Consider the following 27,764-nt stretch of genomic DNA (forward strand, 5'->3'; position numbering starts at 1 on the left):
GAAACAGATAGTGTCTGAGGGAATTTACCTTATCCCAGACTTCAAAGAATTATCATAAAGCTCCAAATAAAGAAGACGAGGGAGACATAACTCTACTATTATAGCTATTTCAAAAGAACATAGGAGGATGTTATCCCCGTAAAATTCAAAATAAGCCAGTTCCCATAAAGATGATGTATCAACACTGACTCAACAGTAATAGGAAATCTGAGTGGCCTTATAACCACTAAAGATAAGGAATCAGCACTTTAAAGCTTCTCTGCAACGAAAATATCAGATCCTAACAGATTTGTGGACAAGTTCTAACAAACATTAGGACAATTCGATATGATTCATACTCTTCTAGAGAATAGCAAAAGAAAAAATATTTCCCAATAGTTTATGAGGTTAACATAGTCATGACACAAGAACCAAACAAGATTCAGGAAATGGAAATTTACAGGAAATTCTTACCCATGAACATAAGTATACAATCCTGAAAGAAAAATTCAACAAATTGAATTGAGCAATGTACAAAAAGGATGTATCACAACCAATTTATATTTGTCCCAAGAATGTGATGCTGGTTTAAAAAGTTATATATATACACAATATACATATAACTTTTAATATATATTAAATATATAAATCTATTACATACAAATAATAAAATTTACTGTATTCTGTATTAACAAGTTAAGAGTCTGGTTTCCAGTCTGACATGTAAGGAACTTGGAAGTCATCACTCTGTCCAAACAATACATAACAAGTTAAACTAAAATCAATTATGTCCATCAGAGAATTTAGGTCACAAGGTAAACTGCTGCCCTAAAAATTGGACAGACAGACAGCTGGATACAGAGAATCAAAATTTAATAAAGCGAGATTCACAGGTTGAAAACTCTCTGTGAGGACCAGCATTGGAGCAAGAACATCTGAACTGTAAGTGATGAATTGTCGGAGGCTCAGGATGGACAAGCTGAGAGTTTAAAACTCTAGAGGGGCCTAATTTTGGGGGACATGAATACTTTTGTGAGTTTTACCTCAAGTAACTCTGCTAGGTTCTCACAGTAACACCTGAAGTTCCCTCTGCTTGGGCCGGGCACAGTGGCTCACATCGGTAATCCCAGTACTTTGGGAGGCCAAGGTGGGTAGATCACCAAGTCAGGAGATCAAGACCATCCTGGCTAACACGGTGAAACCCCGTCTCTACTAAAAAATACAAAAAATTAGCCGGGCATAGTGGAGGGCGCCTGTAGTCCCAGCTACTCAGGAGGCTGAAGCAGGAGAATGGCATGAACCCTGAAGGCGGAGCTTGCAGTGAGCCAAGATCATGCCACTTCACTCCAGCCTGGGGGACAGAGTGAGACTCCGTCTCAAAATAAATAAATAAATAAATAAGCTGGGTGTGGTGGTATGTGCCTGTAATCCCAGTTTACTCGGGAGGCTGAGGCAAGAGATTGGCTTGAACCTAGGAGGCGGAGGTTGCGGTGAGCCTAAACCATGCCACTGCACTCCAGCCTGGCGACAGAGTGAGACTCCGTTTCTAAAAAACAAACAAACAAACAAACAAAAAAACTGGTTTCCTCTGCTTTCAACATGGGAATGGAAAAAATAGTCACCTTGAAATAGATCACTCTATTCTTAACAAGGTCTGCCCTCAAGATAAACTATTTTACCAAAGCCTAACCTACTGTGGTTTTACCAAAACAAAACTTACCTGAGAGAAGGAGAAAATCTAACTCCAGTCCCCTCTAGCCATCCTGTCCCAGCTAAGTAAGGGAAAAACTGAGAAGCACTTTTGGGTTCACACTCCAGGGCACAGGCTTAAAGCAGGCTGAGACCTAATCATGGGACTATAGAACCTTCTACCCTTCTCCTCTCCTCAAACTTTACCACACATCACCAAACACATGTTTACAGTGGTTCCTTTTACCAAAAACATCACATCTGGCTATCAAGAAAAAATGACAAGGCAGACTAAAAGCTGAAAACCACAGTTTGAAGAGCTAGAATGAGCATTGAAACCAGAGTCAGCTATGGCAGGGATGTTGGAATTATTAGATCAGCAATTTTAAACAACTGTGATGAATATGTTAAGGGCTCTCACGGAAGCAGACAACATGCAAAAACAGAGGAGTAATGTAAGCAGATTGCTGGAAATTCTAGGAAAGAATAAAATGGAAATGGTGAAGATCAAACACACTATAACAGGATTGAAGAATGACTGAATAGATTTATTGTTAGACTGGATACGACTGAGGAAAGAATTTCCAAGCTTGATGATATGTCAATATAAACATCCAAAATGGAAAAGCAAAGAAAAAAAATACCAAAAAAAGAGGACTAGAATATCCAAGAACTCTGGAGCAACTACAAAAAGTATAACAAATGTGTAATGGGAACAGCAGAAGGAGCATAAAGAGAGAAAGAAATAGAATAAATATTTAAAGCAATAATGCCTAAGAATTTTCTTCAAACTAACGTCAGACATGAAACCACAGATTCAGGATGCTCAAAGAGCACCAAGAAGGACAAATGCCCAAAACCACAGTTAAGCATATCATATTTAACCTGCAGAAAATCAAAGATAAAGAAGAAAACCTTTAACAAAGTCAGAGGGAAAAAAACCTCTTATCTATAGAGGAACAAAGAGAAAAATAACATCTGATTTATCAGAAACCATGCAAGTAAGGAGAAATAAATGGATCAAAACGTTTAAGTGTTGAGAGAAATTAAAAAAAAAGCCCACCAAGCTAGAATTCTGTATCCTGTGAAATTAATCATCAAAATTTAAGGAGAAACGGAGACACTCTCAAACAAGTAAAATGAGAGAATTTGTGGCCAGTAGGCCACTCTTGCAATAAATGTTAAAAAAAAAAAAAAAAAAAGTTGGCTGGTGTAGTGGCTCACGTCTGGAATCCCAGCACTTTGAGAGGCTGAGGCAGGTGGATCACCTTAGGTCAGGAGTCCAAGACCATCCTGGCCAACACGGTGAAACCCCATCCCTCCTAAAAATACAAAAATTAGTTGGTCATGGTGGCATGTGTCTGTAATCCCAGCTACTCGGGAGGCTGAGGCAGAAGAATCGCTTGAACCTGGGAGGTGGAGGTTGCAGTGAGCCAGGATTGCACCACTGCACTCCAGCCTGGGCGACAGAGTGAGACTCCGTCTCAAAAGAAAACAAAACAAAACAAACAAACAAAGGTTCCTCAGAGACCGGGAAAATGATATGGGTCCGAAAGGAAGAGCATTAGAGAGGGTATAAGTAACGATAGAGAAAAAGATTATAACGAAAAAAAATTAAATCACCTCAATACATATACATATAGAAAGGATGTTACACGAAATTAAGCTTACATTCACTACATTTATTTGAAAAAACTCTTGAGCAAATTAGGAATAGAAAGAAATTATGCTAATTTGATAACAAGTAGAAAGAAGAAAGAAAAAGAAAGAAAAAAAGAAAGAAAGAAAGAGAAAGAAAGAAAGAAGGAAAGAAACTATAGCAAGCATCTAATTTTATCTGCAGATTTTAAAGTGTTTCAGAACAGGAAAAAAAGTAAAATAAGCCTGCTATTCCACCTCTGTTCAATATTACCCAGTGAAGTAAAGTAAGAGAGCTATAAAGCATAAGAATTGGAAGGGAAGAAATAGAGCTGTCATAATTCAGAGCTAATATGATTGTCTGCAGAAATTTCCCCAAAATCTATAGGCATATTATTAGAATGAATAACAGAGTTTAGCCAATTTGCTGCTGGAACAAAATCAATATGGAAAATTTAATTGTATTTCTATAATCCATAAATATATTAGCATATAGAAAACATTGTGTCAAAAAATATTTAAAGTAAAAGGCAGTACTAGCTTGTGACTTTCTATGAAAACAGTTAGATAGAATATGGAGTTAATTTGAATCTATAGATCTATTTAGGCAGAATTGACATCTTGACAGTTTTGAGTCCTCTGATCCTTAAAAGTGGTATATCTATTCTCTTATTTAAGCCTTCTATAATTTTCCTCAGCAGTGCTTTGGAGGTTTCATTGTACAAGTTTTAAGCATTTCAGATTGTTATGTATTATACATGATAGATTTTTCCATTTTATTTTCCAGTTGTTCATCACCAAATTCACTTATTTCTAGTAGTTTTAATCCTACTATGTCATTGCAGAAATGATATTATACATCAGTAGAGATAGATCAGCATTTAACAGTTATTCCTATGGAAAAAAAAAGAAATTGGATCCTTTGCTACACACACACACACCCACACACACACACATAACACACAACACATAAAAACACACACAAAATCCTCAATGGACTAAAAATTTCAGTGAAAGACAAAACAATTCTCAGAGACAGTCCAGAAACCTTTATTTATTACATTGGGATAAGGGAGGGATTCTTAATTAAGACATAGAAAGTGCAATCATTGAAGAAAATGATTTTTTTTGTTTGTTTTGTTTTGTTTTGAGATGGAGTCTCGCTCTGTCGCCCAGGCTGGAGTGCAGTGGCACGATCTCAGCTCACTGCAAGCTCCGCCTCCCAGGTTCACGCCATTCTCCTGCCTCAGCCTCCCAAAGAAAATGATTTTTATGTCCATCATAGAGAAGTGTGCAGAATAGGGATTAGTATATCATACTCTAGAGACTAATGGCTTCTTTTTGAATCCTAGTTCTGTTACTTACCACCAATGTGAACTTGGGCTATTTACTTATGCTCTCTGCATCTGTTCCCTCAAAAGTAAAGTGGGGTTGATAATAGTATCCACATCATCAAGTTGAGATGAGAATTAAATGTGTTACTATAGGATAGTAAGTGTTATACATAATAATGTAAATGTGTATACAATAAAATGTTTTTAAGACAGAAATGAGAGTGAAAAGTCAAGCTAAAAACTATAAGGTATTTGCAACACATAAAAACCCAAAGTACTGGAATATCTGTCTATCTGTATTCATCCATCCATCCATTCATTTATTCATCCACTTATCCAACTATTCATCCATCTATTCTCTTCCTACAACTCAAAATGAAAAGGCAGTGAGCAAGAGACATAACAGGCATTTCCCACAGAAGGAAGCAAGACTTTTCAAGAAAAATTTGTCATTGTTTAAGGAAGTTAAAGGTGACCCAACAATGTCACTCTTAGGAATATACCCTGGGAGAAACTGTTACAGCTTCACCTCAAGAGATTTATACAAGAATGTTTACAACATCGCAAACACAGGCACACACAAAAAAAGAAAACAGACAAAAATTTCTAGTAAAAGTAGATTGGATAAATAAGTTGCATAATTCAGCTTTTAGTAAAAATGCGCAATTGAATATATCCACCTGGATGACCCTCAAAACCATATTAAGCCAAAAAAAGTAAGTCACAGAAAAGTACCTGTAGTTTTACTCCATTGATATAAAGTTTAGAATGTGCAATATGAAGCAACAGGTTGCTTAGGCATAAAATATATGTGATAAATGAAAAAGAAAGGAGAATGGTAAAACAGGGCATTCAAGCTAATTACCTCTGAGGGGACTGATAGGGGTGGGATTGGAACAAGACATGGGGCATGGGGTACTACAATTCCAGTAGAAATGTTCTGCCTATCAAATTGGGTGACTGGTACTAAAGTGCTGATAGCATTATTTTTCTTTATTCCCTCATATATCTTATACTATATTATTTTATACATACTCAATGTTCGATAAAAACAACCACAATCAAATGCTAATGCCATCACTAGTAGAAAAAAAGTATGATCTACAACGTTCAAGTGACTACAGGAAAAAAAAAGGACCAAATATATTGATCAACATAGCAAAGGACAAGAAAAAGAAAATCCCCCCAAAATCTGGCAGTACAAAAGTCAAACTATAAAGTGGCACAAAAATATCAGCCATAACAATTATAAAAATTTTAGTTATAACTGTTTATTATAAGACAATCATTTTCAGATTATTCAAGATAAAATTTAGGAGAGAACTTTATGACAACAAACAGAAAAAGAGAAATTATAGAGTTAAATTTAAAATTTTAATTAAAAAATAAGAAAACAAAACAAAATTCAGCTATATGGAGAAATGTATTTCATGAAAATACAAACAACATATAAACAACAAACAAATAAAAGAATAGCAATATAAGCACTAGCCAAAATAAAATTTGAGACAGAAAGGTTTAATTTGAGCCAAAGGGTTCATTTTATTTTCCAAAATTATTTTTAAAAACACATTGAAAATAGTATAGTCCTGATTCTGCCAATTAACAATCTAAAAATGCATAGTTGTTTTTTATTATTCATGAGGTCAATAATTGTGTTTGTCTACTTGCTAAAATGTATTTGTAGCCCCCAAAATCAATACTTGTACATTTTCAGTCATTCACTGGCAAGTACAGAGCAGCAAAAAATGTACAAGTTTTTGTTGTGGTTAAACTAAGCAATGCTCTACCTTCTTATTTCAGCTCTCATACTCTAAACACCTGTCTTTTTCGTGGTCTATTTAGCATCTTTTTTACGTTTCTGTGCTTTTTTCTTATTGATTTCACTGTTTAAAATGGCCCCCAAGATTAGTGTCTAGTACTTCTAAGCTGAAGAAGGCTTGAATCTGCCTTACGGAGAAAATATGTGTGTAAGATAAGCTTTGTTAGGTATCAGTTATAGTGCCATTGGCCATTGAATATTAATGAAAATATATAGATATATATATATATGATAAAATGTCTTTAATCAGAAGCATATGTAAAACAAAATTACATATTGGTTAGTTGATGAAAATATGACCAGAAGCTTGCAGGAACCTAATACAACATTTCCCCTAGGAGCAATGTTTCAGTGTTTGCTAATCGTCTGTGCACCATATTGATAGAACATAACTGCCTTAAATAGGGAGAATCAGCTGTGTAAAGCACAAATAACAATCATAGTAGGAGACTTTAACATGTCTCTGAGAACAAAAAAATCAATTAAATAAAATTTAATTGAAATATAGAGATCTGGATAATATAGACAATAAACTTGTTTTGGCTCTTGTTGTTCCTCTCCACCCGAAGGAAATTCTACAGTTACCTCACATAGATGAACTCTCCAACACCACAGACAACTGGATCCTTACCTCTTTACCATCAATATCTTTTCTCTAGTCCAACTTAGTGACCCACTCCACTGGTCACATCTTAGATATTGGCATCATCAGAAACTGCACTATTTCTGAAATCTTGATTTTAAACATCTTAATCTCTGTGTACCATCTTTGCTCTACCTCACTCACAAACTCATAAACCCCCACTGCTACAATTCCTTAACTCTTCAGAGACTGCCAAAATATGGACCCCATAACTTTTTTTATTCTCTCCTGCCCAACTCTACGTCCGTGACTGCTCAATATAACCACTCCCTTGCCAGTATCCCCAGATCTCTTTTCCTCTCCCAGTCTCCCTCTAACAAATGATCTCTCTTCAAAGCTCCAATTTGCCAGCAGCTTGTAATTTTTTAGGACTTCACCAGAGTGTCAGTTCTTCTGGACAGCCTTTCCAGACAAGCCTATACAAATTGAGTACAGCTTGGTCTCTGCATTTATTCCTTTCTTCTTTCAAAACGCTTATAGAGGCTTGTAAATATTTTAATAGACATGTGCTTTTTCCTCCTGTCTTTTAGACTACAACATAAGTTTCATGAGTACAGAAATCCTGTCTTGTTCTCCCTTCATTCCCAGTACCTAATATAAAACCTTGCATACATTAGAAACTCAAAGGAATGGTTTTCTAAATTTTTACCCTATAAACAAAATACATTATTTTTAAATGTCTATCAGTGGAATGACTACAAAGTTTAATTGCATATATAGATATCAATATAACCTTAATTAATTCTATCATGTGGGAATTGTGCTACTTACATGCTTTCACCATGCCATAATAAAACTAAAAATACAATAAGGATAAAATAACCATAGCTAAATCTAACTAACTGGAAATCTAAAAACCTTGTTTTTAATAATTCTTGGAAAGGAGACAAAAGGAAGATTAATGAGTACAATTAAAAACATTTTATAAATTAAAGAACATTATGTATCAAAATCAACTGCATAAATCTAAAATTGTCCTCAGAAAAAAATGTGCAGTGTAAAATGCTTTCTATTATTAAGCAAGAAAAATTAAAATAAATTAATTAAGTATTCATGAAAAGAAGCTGAGGGTAAAAAGCACTAAAATGAACACAAAGTTAATTAGAGTTGAACTAATCAAGATAAAAACAATATTGGAGATAAAAAGGAAAAAGAGAAAATTATTCGAACACACCAATTCAGTAGATAATCTATTGTCAACTGCACAAAAGGAAATAAAACATAAACAGGTATTAGAAATAAAATCTGGCATATAAACAAAAGGAGGAAAATAAATTTAATTGCAGGAGAGTCTTTTTTTAGCTAACATTTCCTCTTTGCTTTTTCTAGACTTATGTCTAAGAGCCAAGCTAAGCAGGAAAGTTTCATGACAGTTCACACAATGGTTTTCCTATATAGGCAAAGATGTCAACTTCAAAACGGCCTCAACAATGCCTGAAAAATCCTGCCAAGTTTCTCTGTCTGGTCCTCAATGACAAGGCTTCTACATTTTCCCATTGGGCCTTCCCAACTCCCTGCCAGCTTCCTCCTATCAATAGCCTGACCTTCAACTTCTCAGAGAAAAGTGCAGTGACATTACTTTTTCATGTATAAGTCCTTTAAGATGTTATGCTCTGTTATTCACCTATGCATCTCAAGCACCTCAGACAGTGCCTGGCTCAAAGTTACTACTGAAAATACATCCAAGGAGCGAAGGGATATCAGATCTGCACCCATCTGCATTCATTCCCTCTCCACCCTCTTCCATTTCAAGGGGAGCAGTGTCTCTCCTCTCAACCCTGGCCAAGACTTCAACCCATGCCTGCACTCCTATCCTTTCCCAGCTTCTCAGCTAAACTTTTTCGCTTTATTATTTACACTCTAAATCTAATTATTCCCAATAGTTTCTCATTTAAAACATAACTTAAGTCTTCTCATTTAAAACATAACTCTCCTCAGACCAACATCTTCCCTCCACCTTTTATCTCTCCTTCTTATCAACTTCATAGATTTCCTGAAGAATTGTTTACATTGGCCTCCATATACCTTGGATCTCTGTGTATCCAAGTGGTAGCAGCATCTCATTTTGAAGAATAAAAGCATAATGTGTTTCAATTTTTTTTCTTTCTGTGATTTCATTGAAATTGTTCTTGTCATGAATGGTCTATACATCCAAAGATTATTTTTTCAGAAGTCATCAAATATAAGCCTCAGTCCCCATTTGGAGTTGTTAACTGTCCCCTCCTTCTTAAAGTACTATCTTCCCTTTGCTTTAGGAAACCACATTTTTCTGGTTTTCCACCTACTTCTTCAGAATCTTTTCCTGAGTTTATTGCAGATTCATTCTCTTTTCCCCAGCCAGTAAATACAATGGTCAGCAAGACACTTACTTTCCCACTTTACTCTTGCTCAAGTCTTCCAACTCAGAGTTTTAAAGACTACCTATAAGCAAATGACTTAAAGTTTTAGCAACAGTTCAGATCATCTCTCTGACCTCCAGACCTGGACATATAAGTGCCTTCCTCTATCCTTACATACTCACTACAAATTCCTTCAAACTCAAAATCTTTGAGAATGTTGTCCTATCCGGGTAAACAACAAAAACAAACAGCAACAACAAAAACAGTTTATCTACTATTTACAATATATCTGACACCAAATTTGTAAGGTTTCTTTTTCATACCAACCACTTGTTTGAAAGATGGTATCCCCTCCCAAATTTATGTTGAAACATAATTGCCAATGCAACACTATTAAGAGGTGGTGTGGCCTTTAGGAGGTGATCAAGTCATGATGGCTCTGCCCTAATGAATGGAATGAGCATCCTTATGAAAGGATGCTGGGTTGAAGGGAGGGCTCTCTTACTCTTCTGCTTTTCACCACATGTGCGCATAGCAGATACAGCAACAAGGCACCACCTTGGAAGAAGAGATTGAGCTATGAGACACCAAACCTGCTGACACCTTGATCTTTAACTTCCCAGCCCCCACAATTGTGAGCAATATATTTCTATTGTTTATAAATTACCCAGTTTGTGATATTTTGCTATGGCAGCAAAAACAGACTAAGACATCAACCAATTCTCCAACTCTGGGGACACCAACTGAGTTTCAATTCTGACATTGACTACCCAGATTTACTGTAGATCCCCCAGGTTAAGGACTCAGTCCCACAGGACTTCTCTCAATTTTATACACCAACTGCAAGTCCCAGGTTGTCATCCTGTACTTCTAACCAACTGACTATAAATTAAGGGTTCCCAGACCTCCCACGTCAGGTTAGATAATTTGTTGAATGTCTCACAAAACTCAGGGAAATATTTACTTATGTTTACCAGTTTGTTACAAAAGATATTATCAAGGATCCAGACAAACCGCCAGAAGAAGAAGTCCACAGAGGAAGATCTGAAAAGGTCTTGAAAGCAGGATCTTCTGTCCCTATGGAGTTGGAGTATGCCACCCTCCTGGCATATGGATTCTTGTACAAACTTGAAAGCTCTCCAAAATCCATCCTTCAGGGTTATAGAGTCTTAATTAGGTATGATGGATTAAGCCAATCTCCAACACCTCTCCCCTCCCCAGAGGTCAGAAAGTAAGGTTAAAATTTCTAACTCTCTAATCATGTCTTTGTCTTTCTGGTGACCAGCCCAGTTCCTAAAGCTATCTAGGAACCTCAGCCATTAGTCATCTAATTAGCGTTAAAAAAGACACTCTCATTTCTCTCTGTAGACTCCAAGAGTCTTAGGAACTATTATGAAAGCAGTCAGGGACTAAGATAAAATATTATAACAAAAGATGTTCCTCACTCCCTACCATCTTCTAAAGGATTTTAGAAGCTCTGTGCCAGGAATCTGGAAGAGATTAAATATATATTTCTTATTATGTCAAACCAAGTCAGTTCTAAATCAAATTATATACAATCAAAGTAGAAGAGCCTAATCCTTTTGACTGCATTTAAATTGGCCTACAAAATATTGCATATGCCTTCGGGTAATATGCAATATTAGGAAAAAATAAACTGATATTAGTGATATTGATAAATTAATATTAACAAATTTCTCAGTCACAAAACAGATCTCACTGACATCAATTTTGGGAAAGATTTCCATCAGGGCCATGAGAGGTTAGTGGAAATCTATGCAACCCTCACTCCCCATGTTTTATCCATCGCTAAATTCTGTAGCTTGTTTTAACTTCCATAGGCTTCTTGCTCCTTAAACTTCCAGCGTGCCTTTTATTCCACTCTCGGCTCATAACTCATTTATTTTAATGACAAAATTGAAGCAGCCTAAAACACTCTTTAAGTTCCCACCACCTTAACAAATTTAGAAGCAAAAGGGCCCATGCATATCCTGGTTTCTTTTCTGTTAATTAAAGATAAAGTTTCTCCTTCTCCCATCTAAGGTAACTCCTCTCCTTGTGCCTTGGATGTTTGCAATTTCTCTCTCTCTTCTGCATCCTGTCTTTACCCTCCTCACAAATCATTCCCTTCAACATTCAAACATATCATAATTTCTCACAACTTAAAAATGCTTTCTGGGTTCCGATTTCCATTTCAGGTAGTATGTCAATTTTGTTCCCCTTTGTACTAAAGCTTTGTGGAAAAAAAAAATTGTCTCCTCTTTCTCTATACTGCCTTTAATTTCTCTTCTTCACCTCTTAGGCCATCAGAATTAGACTTTCAGGCCAGGTGTTGTGGCTCATGCCTGTAATCCCAGCAATTTCAGAGGCCAAGGTGGGCAGATTACTTGAGGTTAGGAGTTTGAGACCAGCCTGGCTAACATTGTGAAAGCCCATCTCTACAAAAAATACAAAAATTAGCCAGGAATAGTGGTGCATGCCTATTCCTAGCTACTTGGGAAGCTGAGGCAGGAGAATTGCTTGAACCCAGGAGGTGAAGGTTGCAGTGAGCTAAGATCGCACCACTGCACTTCAGCCTGGGTGACAGAGCAAGACTCTGTCTCAAAAAAAAAAAAAAAATTAGTCATTCATCCCCATCATGCCAACCAAACTGCCATCTCTAATGTAGAGTTCAGGAAGCAGAGCAACATCCAGCAAAAGAGGCTGAAAAGGGCATGCCAGTGTGATAGGAGGAAATAAGTGTGCTGCCCTGGAAATCAAGGAACAAAAGTAATTCAAAAGGAAGAAAACGGCCTGATTCAAACGCTGCGGAGGTTGGAATAAGATGAGGAATGGAAAATGGCCATTGGACTGGGCAATCTGGAGGTCACTATGACCTTGATAAAAGTGAATTCCATAGAGACACTGAAATGAAAAATTTAATAAATAGGCTCAAAAGAGAATGGGAAGTGAGGACTGTAACAGAGTCCCCAAGGTCACAATACTGAGGGAGAACGCACAATGCTCAGCATATCATTGTGTTTACAGTTATGATTTATAGCAGGAACAGGACACAAAACAAACACAATTGGCAAAAGGAAGACGTGTAAGGAGTGAAGTCTAGGGGGAAATCAAGCATGAGCTTCCAAGTGTTCTCTCTCAGTAGAATCACATATTTAATTCCCCAAGCAATGAGTTGTGAGAAATGTTACCAACTAGAGAAGCTCATTAGAGTCTCACAATCCGAAAGTTTTGTCGGACACTGGTTATGTGGGCAGTCTTTGACTGATGCATACCAAAATTCTAAATTCCCAGAGTGACAGTAGGTGTCTGACATGAGCCATATTGTTTGTGTAAACAGTTTGTATCCAATGAACCACTCTTATGGTTAATGGTGGTGGGAACTCTCCTGAAATCCATATTCCATTATAAGCAGGTCATTTAAAGTCAGGCTTCTCATATGAACTCTTTTCCTCACAAGCAGAGAGAGTAAGCAGGCAGAAACTACTCTTCTGATGAATTTTGCTACAAAAGAGTTAAGAGAAATCAGATGGCAGTTGGAAAGAATATAGGATGTTAAAGGATTTTATTTTTTTTTTCCTTATTTTTAATATGAGTGAGTTTCCCGGATGTTTGTATGATGACAGGAATGACACAGTAGAAGAGGAAATTTGGTGAGGCAGGACAGAGGAGGATATTTGAGTGGAAAAGGAGAATGGGATTCAACTCAGAATTAAAACATAAAGCTGGCGAGGTGCGGTGGCTCAGGCCTGTAATCCCAGCACTTTGGGAAGCCACGGCGGGGGGATCACGAGGTCAGGATATGGAGACCATCCTGGTTAACATGGTGAAACCCCGTCTCTACTAAAAATACAAAAATATTAGCTGGGCGTGGTAGCGGGTGCCTGTAGTCCCAGCTACTGGGGAGGCTGAGGCAGGAGAATGACGTGAACCCAGGGGGCAGAGCGTGCAGTGAGCCAAGATCACGCCACTGCACTCCAGCCTAGGCGACAGAGCGAGACTCCATCTCAAAAGAAAGAAAGAAAGAAGCGTAAGACTGCGAGGCAACAGGGTAAGTTGACCCATCATATGAGTAATTATGATTGTCAATAGACATACTAAATATGTGTCTACTTTAGTTATAAATTGTATTAACAAGAGAGTTTTGTATGGTGACAACTAATATGATTAAGTATACAAAATCAGTAACTATCCTATTTAAAAAAATCTAGTGAGAAAGGAAAGATCACCATTCACGGTATCAGTAGGAAAAATACACTTATTTGGTACATGGAGAACTTATATGAAAAAATGCTGTAAAATATCATGAACGGGCATAAAATAGACAAGAATAAGTGGAGAAACATACAATCAACGTTCTTGAAAAGAAAGACTAAATATTGTAATAGAGTATTTTCTCCTCAAATTAATTTAATCAAATGTACTCATTCAAATTGAAACTAATTTCACAGTGAGGAAGATTAAAATAATGATTTAAAACTTTTTATTAACTAAATTATCCTCAAGTTATCTGAATCAAATTAGGTTTATTGATTCACATCAAAATTAATTGGATTTTATAGAAGTCAAGCAAGTACTAAATTTTTTCCTCAATGTCATTTATTTTGTATTATACAAATAATATATATTGATTGTAGAAAATTTTAAAGTACAAATAAGAATGTTTTAAAAAACGCAAAATACAACTATCCAGAAATGTAAGACCCAGGAAACAGCCCCTTCCTCTTTACATTTTATTGCATGTTCTTCCAAGTTTTTCTTAGGCTTGCAGTCCTTGACATGCATGGTTCTGATATGCAAAACTTTCTGTTACCATAGTTCTGTTGTAAGTCAGTCGCCCGCATCTTTGGTTGGAATTTCAGTCACTGCATTACGTTAACTGTGAGTAATGGCATAAACTACAAACTTTACTTCTTGCTCTTCTGTCCACCAATCCCTTTGCATAAAACATATGCACCTCAAAAATCAGTGACCAAAGATAACACCTCTTTCAAAGTCTGTCAGTAATTAGTCACTGCACATTTGTTATTCAGCTCATACACAGACAGCAAAGCTTATAGCTGTGTTACCTCTGTGTCTCCCAGTGATAAACCCATGTAACATTTTATAGAAATGGATAATTGAAAGAGAGAATTGACCAATAAAGTCAAAGATCAGCAAAGAAACAAAGAGTCATCATGTTGGAAGTGAAACTCAAATAGAATGTAAATGGAATTATAGAAGAAATAGCTAACTCTGGGAACATTGGCACTGTTGCCACTGAAGAGGAGTTTAATGGGGGCAAGCATATACACATGAATGAGGAGTGTAGTTGTGATAGGAAGGATGAAGATGTCCCAGAGAGGATGATGTCAGTAAAAATACTTGTGTTAAAGAAACTTTCAGAAATATTTCATGACATTGAAAGGGCAAAGGATTTCATGTTGGAAGCCCATCCAAACTTAAAGGGAATATGACAATTAGCCAAGGCATAGAAAAGATGCTTGCTCCATGTCATAAGTTATGTGACTTCAAGGCAGGCACTATTCAAACTATTCTTCATCTCGCTCTGTCACCCAGGCTGGAGTGCAGTGGTGCGATCTCAGCTCACCACAACCTTCACCTCCTGGGTTCAAGCGATTCTTGTGCCTCAGTCTCTGAGTAGCTGGGATTAAAAGCATTTACCACTATGCCTGGTTAATTTTGTATTTTTAGTAGAGACAGGGTTTCACCATGTTAGCCAGGTTGGTCTTGAACTCCTGCCCTCAAGTGATCTTTCCTTCTCTCCCTCCCAAAGTGCTGAGATTACAGGCATGAGCCACCACACCTGGCCTATAATTTTTATTAATCAATAAAACACTTCAATTCCTAATGCTTATAATGTGTTATATTAGAGGGTATTAAATAGACACGGTCATACCTTGTGTAATGACATTTTGGTCAACAATGGACCACAATGATGGTGGTGCCATAAGATTATAGTGGAACTGAAAAATTCCTGTCACCCAGTGACATCATAGCCATCGTACCATTACCATGTAGTGCAACACACTACATTTTTTATGTTTAGATACACAAATACGCACCATTGGGTTACAACTGCCTACAGTATTCAGTACAGTAACATGCTGTACAGGTTTGTAGCACAAGAGCAATAGTCTATATCATACAGCTTAGGTGTATAGTAGGCTATACATTCTAGGTTCGGGTAAGTACACTCCATTATTTTCAAACAATGATGAAATTGCCTCAGGAGGCATTTCTCAGAATGTATTCTCATTGTTAAGCCACACATGACAGTATTTCATTTCTGTATATAACTTAGACAGCAAGAAACAATTTGTGTAGTCCTTTTTACAGTTTCACACTACCATACCACGCAAGGTGCGCCAGTATATAGGGTATTATTCCCTTCTTTCTCTTTCTCTCTCTCTTTCTCTCTTTCTTTCTCTCTCTTTCTCTCTGCTTCATCTCTTGACCATCTCATAATAATATATGTACTTTAACAAAAATGGGGCCATAAGGAAACCATTGTTTTAAATTCTACTTTATTGTTTCACATATAATACATTATTTTCACATTAACAAATATAAATAAACATCATTTTACATTTAGTAAATGCAGAATATTCCACTGATTGACTGTGCCAAACCTCATTCAACTATTCCCTCTAATAAACGTTTAAATTATTGCTTTTGTTTACTAGTATGGCAGAGCAGCAAAGAGCTTTCTAGAAGCTTAATTGCGGAATCAAACAGTATATGTATGCATTTTAAAATTTGATACATACTGTTGAACATATTACTAAACTGAATTTCCAAAAGTTACCCCAATTTACACTTCCAAGAGTGAAGAAGAATCCAACGCTCAGAATCCATATCAACAGTAGCTATTTTTAGCCTTTTTAATCATTGATAATCTGAAAAGCAAATTTTTGCATTTTTAAATTGTTCCACTGAATTAAGTTTGTGTGGTGTCATGTTATATATATTGGTTTTTATCCACAGTTCCTGGCTCCTAACTTCTACAGTACTTTTTATACTCTTGAGGCACTTTAGGCCTCAGGAAACAGAATCTCTGTCTCTGGCCTTCTCCTGACTTCTTTCACCTGCCCAAGGCAGGACTCTAATCTGATTGTGAGTCAAAAGACCCTCATTTCGGAGAGAGTGCTGCCCATAGTCTGGAGGAGGGAATGCTTCATGGAGAGACCTAGAAGAATCTGAACAGACAGGTCTTTCTGGGTTTAGATCAGACTGTTTTTGCCCAATCACATTTTGACACAGTTACTCATGCTTCCATCATGGACAACCGATGAAGTCTCCATAAAAGGCCCAAAGGACAGGATTTGAGGAGCTTCTGGATAGCTGAACATGTGGAGCTTCCTGGAGGGTGTGTACCAATGCATCTCTTCATTTGTATCCTTTGCAATATCCTTAATAATAAAGTGGTAAACGTAAGTTCTGTGGGCCATTCCAGCAAATTAATCAAATCCAAAGAGGGGATTGTGGGAATCCCAACTTGAAGCTGGTCGGTCAGAAGTTTTGGAGGCCCAGACTTGAGACTGGGGGGAAAGAGGGGGTGGTCTTGTGGGACCGAGCCCTTAACCTGTAGAATCTGTTGCTATCTCTGATGCTATCTCTGTCAGAACCGAGTTGAAAGACATTGATGTGGTGTCCACTGCTTGGTGGGTGGGAAAAAGACCCACACCTTTGGTCACAGAGGTCTTCTGCGTTGATGATTATTGTGATGTGAGAGCAGAGGACAAATTTAGTTTAGGAGAATTTTTCCCCAACACAATTTGTATTGGAGCAAAATGAGAGACCGTGGCAAATTTCTGTTTTCCATTGAGAAGCATACAATTTTAGGTCATATGGTTTAAAGTTATTCATATTCAAAGAGACTTTTTTGCAGTTCTTCAAAGACAGCTTTTATAGAATCCGATGTTATCTCAGCCTTTACAGACTAGCAAATAGGGGCTACCAGAAACAGAATACAAGTTTTAGATTCTATGAATTGTTCTTTTTACTGACCTGTTTGCCATAGATGTCTAGGCATTCATAATAATCCACTTGGATGTTGTTGTATGCTAAAAATGCTTCCAACATTGGAATCCCTAGAAAACAATGCAGGGATTGACACATATTGATTTTGACATTGACTTTATATCAAGAGTAAAAACATAACACTAGGAGTGGACAGAAGTAAGGAAAAAACAAAGTTAAAATAAAAGTGAGCAATAAATCGAATGTACTTAAATATCACAGGGTTAATTATCAACTTTATTACAACAAAAACGTCTTCAAAGTTTAGCAATAACTTTATATTTATTCTGTGATAAAATGACGCCCTTGCTATTTATGAGGTTTGGGTAGCATAGTAGATTTTTAGTAGTTGGGAAAATTTTAACACTGGAAATGTTCAAATTTCCAAGTTTTCTTCAATCCTCAAAAATTCTGATAAGATGAGAACTCTCATTCTTACATGGCAAATATAGACAGGAGCTGAAAAGTAACTGCTTCGTTTACTAAAGGACAAATTTAGTGATGTCTAACTTACTTTCTTTTTTCTTTTTTCAATTATATCGCCTGCCTACTCTTTGCTTAAGAAAATAAATTACTCTCGAACCTCCTTGTAAATTTATATTACTAGGAAAAACAAAAGAAAACTCATTATGGACCCTGATTAACATATCAATTACACTTCAAAGGGACAGCAAATAAGCTTATTATTCTCTTTAGACATTTTATTTCAGGAAATTATTTTTACTTCAACATTGTTCTGCTAAGTTCTTACCAACTACCTAGCCAAAGAGATGACTTAACGCTGACATACCCTGAGTAAATATGCTGTTTAGGGGTTATGCAGGTTTCCACAGAAGTTTCCATGGTCCTAACGAAAGCATTTATCTAACTTGATGTCACTGGACTCTGCTTTGCAGCTGAGAAACTTAGTCCTTTTATTTATCAGCCCCACAAATATCAGCTCACTTTTCCCTAAGAAGAGGGTATATGCAATCTGCCTAAAGTCACTCTCAATATTTTGTAGGTAAATGTCAATGTCCTCTAAGAAGGTTATGCTCTTCCACTCCAGATGTAAATTATTTGCTTCAGAATTGACTTGGCTCTGAGAAAATTCTTAAAATGTGTGTTTTAGATAAGTAAGTAAACTTATGGCCCTTATTCCTTTCTACCCCCAAGTAACCTTCAAATTCTCAAAGGAAGGAAATAAAGAAAGACAGGGTACAAAAATATTTAACCAGCCATCAGGAGGATGATCCTCCTCTAACCCTTCCCCTGGATCTTGCTGAGGTGGGACACTTCATACCCAGGTATAACACACACTGTTGGAACTGTGCTGAATTTCCCCCCAGCTTCTGCACACTCCCTCCTCCTCCTCCTCCTTCTCCTCCTCCTGCTCATTCTCCTCTTCCTCCTCCTCCCCTGCAACTGCTTCTGTTCCTTCTCTTCTTCTCCTTCTCATTTTCCTCCTCTTTCTCCTTCCTATTCCTCTTTTTCTTCTCATCCTTCTCCTTCTCCTCCTGCTTCAACTTCTCCTTCTTCTGCTTGAAATGAGGATCACATAAGTTTACTCCTGTACCTACTCACAAAAAAATCACCATGAATTCCAAGAAAATACAAAATTGGTGTGTTGCTTTGGTCACTTAGTTACCACAAGTTACAGTCAGTGTTGTGATTTGCCAAAAGGATGAACATTTCTTGTTAAAGCTCTACAAATAACAAAGTACAATATTCTCTTAACTTCCACTACCATTCCGTTTCTAGAAAAATCAGTCTATGCTAAAACCATGCAAAATGTATAATTTCTGTTGATATGTAAAATGGGGTTAGGTTCTAGGTTAAGATAAGTGCTTTTTTTACCTCAACGAATGTCTGGTGGAATATTAGATTGCCATGCTACTGGGGACTTTTTCACTGTATGATGATGAAAACACCTACATCTTTGTCTCTAGCCTATTAAATGACACTGTTACCTCCTATTCTTTTGACAACCAGTAAAGCCTCTGAAACTTTTTGAGACATGTCCTAGGACTGAGCAGTATTTCTCTGTTGAGAATGATTGCCCCAGACTTTCTCATTAACAATAGCTGGAAAATCCCCTTCATCCCAATTTCAAGAGTTCTGCTGTCTCAGTGGACCTTACCTCTCTCTAGGTCATTTCCTACTACCCTGGTACTGGCAATTCTTTAATTCCAATAGGACCTACAATTCAGTAAACACACTGCCTCTTCACTGTCCCTCAACCTCCTCATGTCCCTCCTCACCCTACTTAAAATCCATTTGTTTCTTACACTTTGCACCTGGGAACTCCTTCCAAAGGCTGCCCCTGAGCTCTGCAACCACTTTCCCCATTCATAGCAAGCCAGAAGTGCCTGGAAGTATGGCATGTTTGCCATAGGCAGTCAAAGACTGATTGGTCCCAGAGTATAAAAACCTCGTTCCTTTGCTCCAAGGCTTGACAAGGCCTAAGGTGTGATTAATTTATTCTCCAGAACTCCCCCACTGAATCAAGGCAAAGCAGGGAGTTCACCTGTAATCACACCATTGTGTGGCTTATTCTCCTTCCTTGCCCTGCATCCTTCACTCCTTTACTGGTCTTTCCTGGGGAACATCTCTTTGTTAACAATTTGAACATGACTATTCATCCCGAAGCCTGCTTCTGGAGAATCCAACCAAAGATACTGAACAGAATAACAAAAAACCTCACTTCTGAAGATAGGTGGCAGGACTTCAAGGAATGGTCTTGTACTGCTTTACAAAGCCAAGACAATGAGCACCTGGAATCTTAACTCATCTCTCCCTGAGTCTATCTGCCCACAGTTAGTTATGCTAACCTAATCTTTCTTAGATAAGGAACCCTTGGAAAATAAGCACATCCCTCAAAGCAACCATCACCGAGCAAAGACACTGTGCTGGCCCAGCCGTTTCTGTAAGAAGATTCTAGAAGAACTCTAATTTTGAGTCTTATTTATTTTACAAAGATTAGAGAGAATAAAAAAATAGTTAGCTGGTTTCTCATTAAGGAAATAGAATTCATCATAGCAATGAACAGAAGCAAGAACAATCTAGGGTTAGAATGTTGTTTCTCAGCTCCCTAAAATGAAGGCTTGTTAATTAGGTCCAACCACTCTTTTCGCGAAGATCTCGTAGCACATTGTGTGTTCTTTAATAAAGTCTCTTGTTTTGATTCTGTGACATACAGCTACATTTTTACTAATTGCCAGAGGTCTTTACCTTCATCATCTTTATAGATACTCCACAACAACTAACTTCTTGGTCCTCCCAAAGTAAGCTCTCAGTAAATGTCCGTCTGTTGACTGACTCACATAGTGATTGACTGAATATCCTTTTCATGCTCCTGTTGTGGGAGGGTATAACTCTCTTATTCATCAAGTCAATCACATTCTCCCATTAGCACTAGTGTCTGTCTTATCCACCCTTCTCTCTCACTTCATCCCTCCTGTAATAGCCCAGGATCAGGGTTAAGGTATATCTCACCCAAACTCTTGAAATTTCAGCCCTGTTGTCCTCCCTGTCACTGATCATTTTCAGCTCCAGTCCAACTTCCTTATTGTGGTCTCACTCTAAAATCAGAGCACGCCACTCATGTAAACCCTTTAGTGTTCCCTACACGCCTCTCTAACTTCATTTCCCATCACACCTGTGATCCTCTTATAAATTCCAGCTTTTCTGAACAATGTCCCAACATGCCACCTCTTCCAGAGGCATTTCCACAGTCCACTGCCTCGAATTGGAATGTGCACCCTCTTCCTGTGAGCCTGCAAATGCCCCCTCCCCTCAGTTCCTTTCAGCTCCAAAGTGCCTTCTTTGAAACCTTGTTACTTCTCTAGGAAGACCCATGAAAATTCACTATTATTGGCACATATCTTCAATGTAGTTCTCCAGACATGGTAATGAAATTTCTGTTTGGAAGTGTTTTTCACCCATAGACTGTGAATTCCTCCAAGAAGGAGGTTGTCTCCATTCTGATTTGCATTCCTGGAACTTGGTAATGACAGGTTGAGGGAGTTTTGCACAGAGAAGGTACTGAATTCATTCTGGTGGAATGCGGGGAAGAATGAGGGTTGACTAGCCATTTCTTGAAAATTTCGTTTATTCATTCATTCATTCATTCTTCATTCATTCATTTGTTCATTTTGATTATTCTTTTATTGGGTGATTCCTAAAAATGGGTAGAGTATTATAATGGAAGCTCGTGAGAGACCTAATATCACAGAACATGAGGCCACCTGTCAGAGCCAGAAACACTGAAAGCCAAGATCACTTATCTTAGGATTTTGCTTAGAGCCAACCATGTAAATATAATGTAAATTTATGCTATTATGAATATAAATATAAATAATAATATAATATAAATAATATAATTTATTATAATATAAATAATATATAAACATAAATAATAATAACAAGATCTCACATGCATATATCACTTAACAGTTTTAAAGCACTTAAATGTGTTCACTCTATTTATCACATTTTACATCATGAGAAAAATTTGGGAGAGGCTTCTGGGTTATAATCACCCCCATATTATTGACAGCAGAACTGATTACATGACTTGTCTAAGTTTTCTTGTGTGATGGAGTGTGAAAATAGCCCAGTTTTTCACTCATTTTGGTGCCTATGGTTCTGGTTAGATAACTTTGCAATACTCCTACTTGGACTCCAGCTCCAGCCACATGACTTTCTTTGGTCCATGGAATGTCAGTGAGTCTGACAGGGTCTTGAAGGGTCTTGAAGAGAACCTGTACAACTAGGCTTGCTCACTTTTGCCCTCACCATAACCATGGGAAGGACCTGACCAGGCTAGGCTGCTGTTAACAGGGAAGAAAGAAAACTACCTACAGCAGAGACCAGCCACATCAGTCATCCCAATCAAGGTTAAGAGTCCAGATATATGAGTGACCCAGCCAAGACTAGAAGAGCTGCCCAGATGACGTCAGACTAAATCACCAGCCCTCAGAGTCATTAGTTAACTATATCTTATTGTTTTAAGCCTCTTAATTTTGAGGTGGTTCTTTATAAAATATTATTGTGATGACTCATCCATTTAATAAAAGCAAAGGTAGAACTAGAGAAGATAATGACTAAAATCTTATTTTTATAGCAGTATCTCTTTATAGATACTGGCTGCCCTGTTGGTCATTAGTGGCCCAGGCATTGAAGATGCAACATATCCAATTTAAAGAGTTTCTATTTCCCTCCATTCCCTGGAGGACTATCCATCTTGAGTAGCTCTGTGACTTCTCAGTGGGAAAGTACTTATTTACATCATGGACTTCTCATGATTTTCTAACTTCCAAATTATCTTTCTTATTGGAAATGTAATTTTTTAATAGTCAATTATCCCTAGCTATCCTACATTGAGAAATATGTACCTAGTCCAGTTGTGAGTGGCAACCTATGGAGATGATGGCATTCACTCATGGGAGGCAAGACAGAAGTTTTATATGTAAGTTTCAGGGGCAGAAATGTAAGATATGAAGAGATGGATAGAGAGTCTGTAGAGGAGGTTTATTCCAAGTTCCCTCTTACAATCAGGTATGAAGAGCCCAGAGAGAGAGAGAGAAGAAGATCACAAGGCATGAGTTGAAATGAGGGATTTGGATGGAGCTTGGCCAGCTGGATCATGGCAGGATTTGGGAAGGAGGCAGAGATAATGCTCTGGAGCCCAAATAACAACCTTTTTCAGTGGAACATAGAATATGGCTCTCATGAAATGAGAACAGAATGGAACACAGCATATGCTTGTCAGTAGCCTTGGACTTTAACAGCGTTGAACAACTGACAAAATCCATTTTGGTGGGGGCACAATACTTACTTATAGGGCTTGGCATCCATGATTCTGATGCAAGCACTTGTCACATGCCTTATGGGTACCAAACACTGATGAAATGAGAAGATTTCTCCAGATTCAATGGATAACCCAGAATAATTGCACGACTTTGAAGTGCGCATTAACGCCCTGCATTTATGTAGGTGTGGGCAAGGGGCAGCAAGTTTTGGTGTTAAAATAAATGTTTAACCTACAGGCTGGTGATGTCAGAATATTTGGGTTTCAATTATTAAAATTAAAATTGAAACAAAATATCACCGTGATGTGCTACCATATCTAAGAGAATGGCTGTGATGAAAAAGGACAGATAATACCAAGTGTTGACAAGGATAAAATGCAACAGACTCACAGAATGTTGGTAGGAGTGTAAATTTGTACAACCACTGTTGCCCAGTGCCCACTAATGCAGAATCTATGCGTATTCTCTGACCCAGCACTTCTGCTCCTAGGTATAAACTCAATAGAAATACGTACCTATGTTCACCAGAAGATGTATAGAAAAAAAGTGCATGGCACTTCTTCTTGCCATAGGCAAAAACTGAAGACAACACAAATGGCCATCAAATGATCAAATGAATAAATAAATTCTGAAATGGTCACACAGGAAATAGTATAGAACAATGAGAATCAACAATTTGCAGCCATATTCAATAATCTGAATTGGGCCCACAAACTTAATATTGACCAAGAAGAGAACATCAGAGGACATGCGATATAATTCCATTTATATAAAATTCAAAAACAGGCAAAATGAAACAGAGTTGTCAGAAGTGAAGAGAATTGGTTATCTTGAGAGAAATAGGCAGTGGTATCTAAAAGCAGAATGGGGGGTTTTGGAGAGGATGGCTATGCTCTGGTTCTTGATCTGGGTGCTGCTTACGTGGGTATTTTTAGGTTATGAAAATTCATAGAATTGCACGCTTTTGATTTGTACACTATTCTGTATGTATATTATATTGGAATTAAACATCAAGTGAAAGTAATATGATGTGATAAAAATGTGGTTGTCTTACAAAGAGTTGACACTCTCTGTCTTCATTGCTGAACTAGTAAATTATGATCTCTGAGTTTTAGCTTTCTTGTTTAAAAAATGGGGATAATGCTATCTGTTCTGTTTATTCATGTGGTTGATTTAAAAATCAAGTGAGTTAATGGGCATTTAAAAAAAAGAAGCTTTGTAAATGGTATAAATGTATACACATGGAAGTTATCCTTATTGGAACAAAAGCAAAAGAGGGTTGTCATTTTAATGTTTAAATGATTTTGCACTGTTAAGGAATACCTCCCTTTGGCAAATGATAGTAATTGTACGTGTTTTGGATCAAGTTTTAAAAAGCAGGTTTGTCAATTATATAATAGTCTTTAATGCACCCAGATTGTTGCTTTTGTTTCAGAAAACAGAAAATTACATGATAGCTTGTAAATGGCACACTCAATTTCACACACTGAGAATGCTTGGAAAGTGAAAGGTCCACACATAATGCAGGAACTCAAATTTAATGGCATCAAATGATACATAATTTGATGCGTTCAACCACATTTCCAGAAATTAATCACTGAGTGTCTGCGTCTTTCCATCCTTCATGACTTGGTACATCAAAAGAAAACTGCCCTTTTTTGCCATTACACTGCTAATCAGTAACAGTTAGTTCTTTCCATTTAGCATTTCAATCCTATGTTCAGCATCTGGAAACATTTTTAAAGGTTAAACTGCTACTCCCTTATTCAATTTAGTAAAGTTTCAAAAACCATAATGAGCTTTCTTTTTGTGCCTCCCAACATGCTTAGAATCACCTTTAGAAATCAATGGAAACTTTGCATGTTAGAGTAAAAACCGAAAGTAAAGATTAGGAGAGAAAACTGGAATGCATAACCTGCAGTTTCTTCCTCTTCCATTGATGTTTCTTTAGATCAGGGTTTTCCAACAGCATCACAATGGAACTTTGAGGATGGCTATGGTTATGTGCATTGTCTTGTGCCTCGTAGAATGTTTAGCAGCATTCCTGGCCTCTGAGCACCTGATGCCAGTAGCACCTCTCCCTCAACTGTGACAAGCAAAACCAAATATTTCCAGCTATTGCCAAATATCCCTGGGGAAGGGCAGGTGTTGGATAGTCTGTAAAATCTCCTCCAATTGAGAACCACTGTTCTAGATGAATATCTGCTAGCACCTTTGTCTTCAGATCTGCTTCCTCACATATACGCCTTCATGCAATTTCTTCCAGACTTTCTGGAAATCATCTGCATCTAAAGTGCCTCGATCAGAGAGTATACACGTAGCCTGATGGTTTGGCAAACCCTGTATTTTTGCCTTGTTCACTGGGTGCAGTGGGTCACTGTCTACTATCTCCACCTGCAGAGCATACTTCTGTTGAAGGTATTAAAATTTGAGGGGGGCAGAGAGGGCAGTAAAGACAATATAGGAAAGAAGGCAATCCTTGAAGAGAATAAGGTAATATTCAGGTGTGCCTGAGAAAGACCTTCATGATGCTATGCTGTGTGTCTCTGCGTACCTGGTGCATACTGGTGTAAGAGTCTCTTACACATTCAGGTGCAAGAAGGATGACTTCCGATTACCAGCAAATAAGATTCTTTGCCTTTTCTTTTCTTTTCTTTTCTTTTTTTTTCCGGCCACAGAACCACGTTCAGCTCATGAGCAGGGGCTGAATGTAGGTGCCAGGAAACTAGTTTTCTGAGAACAACCCGCAGTCTTCGATGGATGGAAACTGGCAGATAATGATTTCAGTTCTCTTGTCCCTTGATGAATGGGAGTTAGTAAATAATGATTCCAGCTCCCTCCACCCTTCATCAGGATCATCAGGATATCCCTGCCAGCTCCCCCAGGCAGGACTGAGCTCCAGCTGACCACAGTAACATGACTGCTTCCTCTTGTTTGTTTCACTTCCCTACTTCACTACAGAGTTTCCTCTGATCATTGCAGAATAAATTACTTTCCCTTGAATCCTGTTTAGGAGATTTGTTCTGAGGAAAACTAAAGCAAGAGCATGTGGTGGATATGGATTTGTGCTGTTAAATTTGCCTCCTGTATTCTCCAAGACCGTGAAGCTCATCTTGAGAGAATCCAAATCCATGGGGCTTCTCCTGGTCCAAGTATTATTTGATCAGAAAGAATACGTATTTTCTCCAGTTACACACAGAGAATTTAGTCTTTTCTTCCTTGCTAGGATTTGCATAACAATACATATTTTCAATGGGTAAACAATATAACATAACTAGGTGATGTTTTCTTAGTCTATTTTGTCATTTACTCAGATAGGCACAAAATGTTGCATGGTAATTCAAAGCTCTTTTAATCTTATAAGGTTATATTCTAGGAACAAGTAATTTGCGATGACTGTATAACGGGGAAAAGATAATTCTATAGGATTCTGAAACACCACAGACACAAAATAAGTCATCCTAGAGGAGGAAATGTACTTGTTTTACTTTTTAAACATAGTTTAGTCATATTTCCAGTTGATAAAATGCAATGCTTTTTACTCTAATGTCCAAGTTTGAGAATCTTTCCGTATACAACTCTTTAGCATGTTTGCATCAAAATTCAACCAGAAATGATTTTACATGATGAATTGAGCTGATTGTGAAAGAGTGCAGTGAAAAATGTACATGCAAACTACAAATGTTGAATGGACAATGAGTGGCAGGAAGGGAACATTTATCAATACTGTATGCCTATGAGGACTTACTTATTTAATCTTTTTGAAATTAGGTTGTCTTTAAACATTTTTGGAATTCAAGACAAGGCATAAAGTCTTTTAAACACATTGCATCTGTTTACTGATTGCTTACTTGAGCAAAGATTACATTCATTTTTATTATTTATTCATATACTCAAGTTTAAACAGGCGTTTTAAAAGTATAAAAAAGACTGAACCACAAAAAAAGAAATAGTTCTAAACAACAGGATACTAATAAAACTTGAAGGGAAGACATTTAGTTTGAAAAAAAAAAAAAAAGATACTCAACACTGCAATAACTAAGATAATGTTTCAGAATGAGAGCAACTGGAATGGACAGACAAAACATGGTAGGGCTAATTGCATAAAGCACTATGCATAGCAGAGTGAATATGCTAATACCGGTATCCATTCCCTTTGGTAGTGTACTCCCACATTGACCCTGGGCTTGTCCTTGGGAATTGCTTTAGCCAATGAGACAGTGGAAACTTGATGCAATCAGACTTGAATGTGTACTTCCTGCTCCACATAGTCTCTCATGCTCCAGCAGGCTAGCCTGGCTTTGTTCTCAGAGCAGTGGCAGCCTTCCAAGAGAGACTACATGGAGCAGTACTGAGTTGTTTCATTTGAGGCTGTCCTAGACCAACTAGCCTCCAGGTATCCACCAGCTAAATGTCAATGCTTGAGAGAGCCTAGGAAAGATTATGGAGACTGACCCAGAAACAAAACTTTCCAGCAGACCCACAGACTTAATGGAAGTAATGAAG

General features: G+C 37.4%; 1 long non-coding RNA gene across 1 annotated transcript in view; it reads right to left on the bottom strand.

The window, feature by feature from the left end:
* LOC105516602 overlaps nucleotides 1-17,525 on the bottom strand; it is a 63,691-nt gene extending 46,166 nt beyond the window's left edge. Inside the window, exon 1 of the long non-coding RNA XR_001002513.1 lies at nucleotides 17,455-17,525. This is a non-coding gene — a long non-coding RNA (uncharacterized LOC105516602). The remainder of the gene's footprint in view (nucleotides 1-17,454) is intronic.
* Nucleotides 17,526-27,764: the final 10,239 nt, after the last annotated feature.

Source organism: Colobus angolensis, unplaced genomic scaffold (assembly GCF_000951035.1).
Source record: "Colobus angolensis palliatus isolate OR3802 unplaced genomic scaffold, Cang.pa_1.0 Scaffold285, whole genome shotgun sequence".
NCBI classification, from domain to species: domain Eukaryota; kingdom Metazoa; phylum Chordata; class Mammalia; order Primates; family Cercopithecidae; genus Colobus; species Colobus angolensis.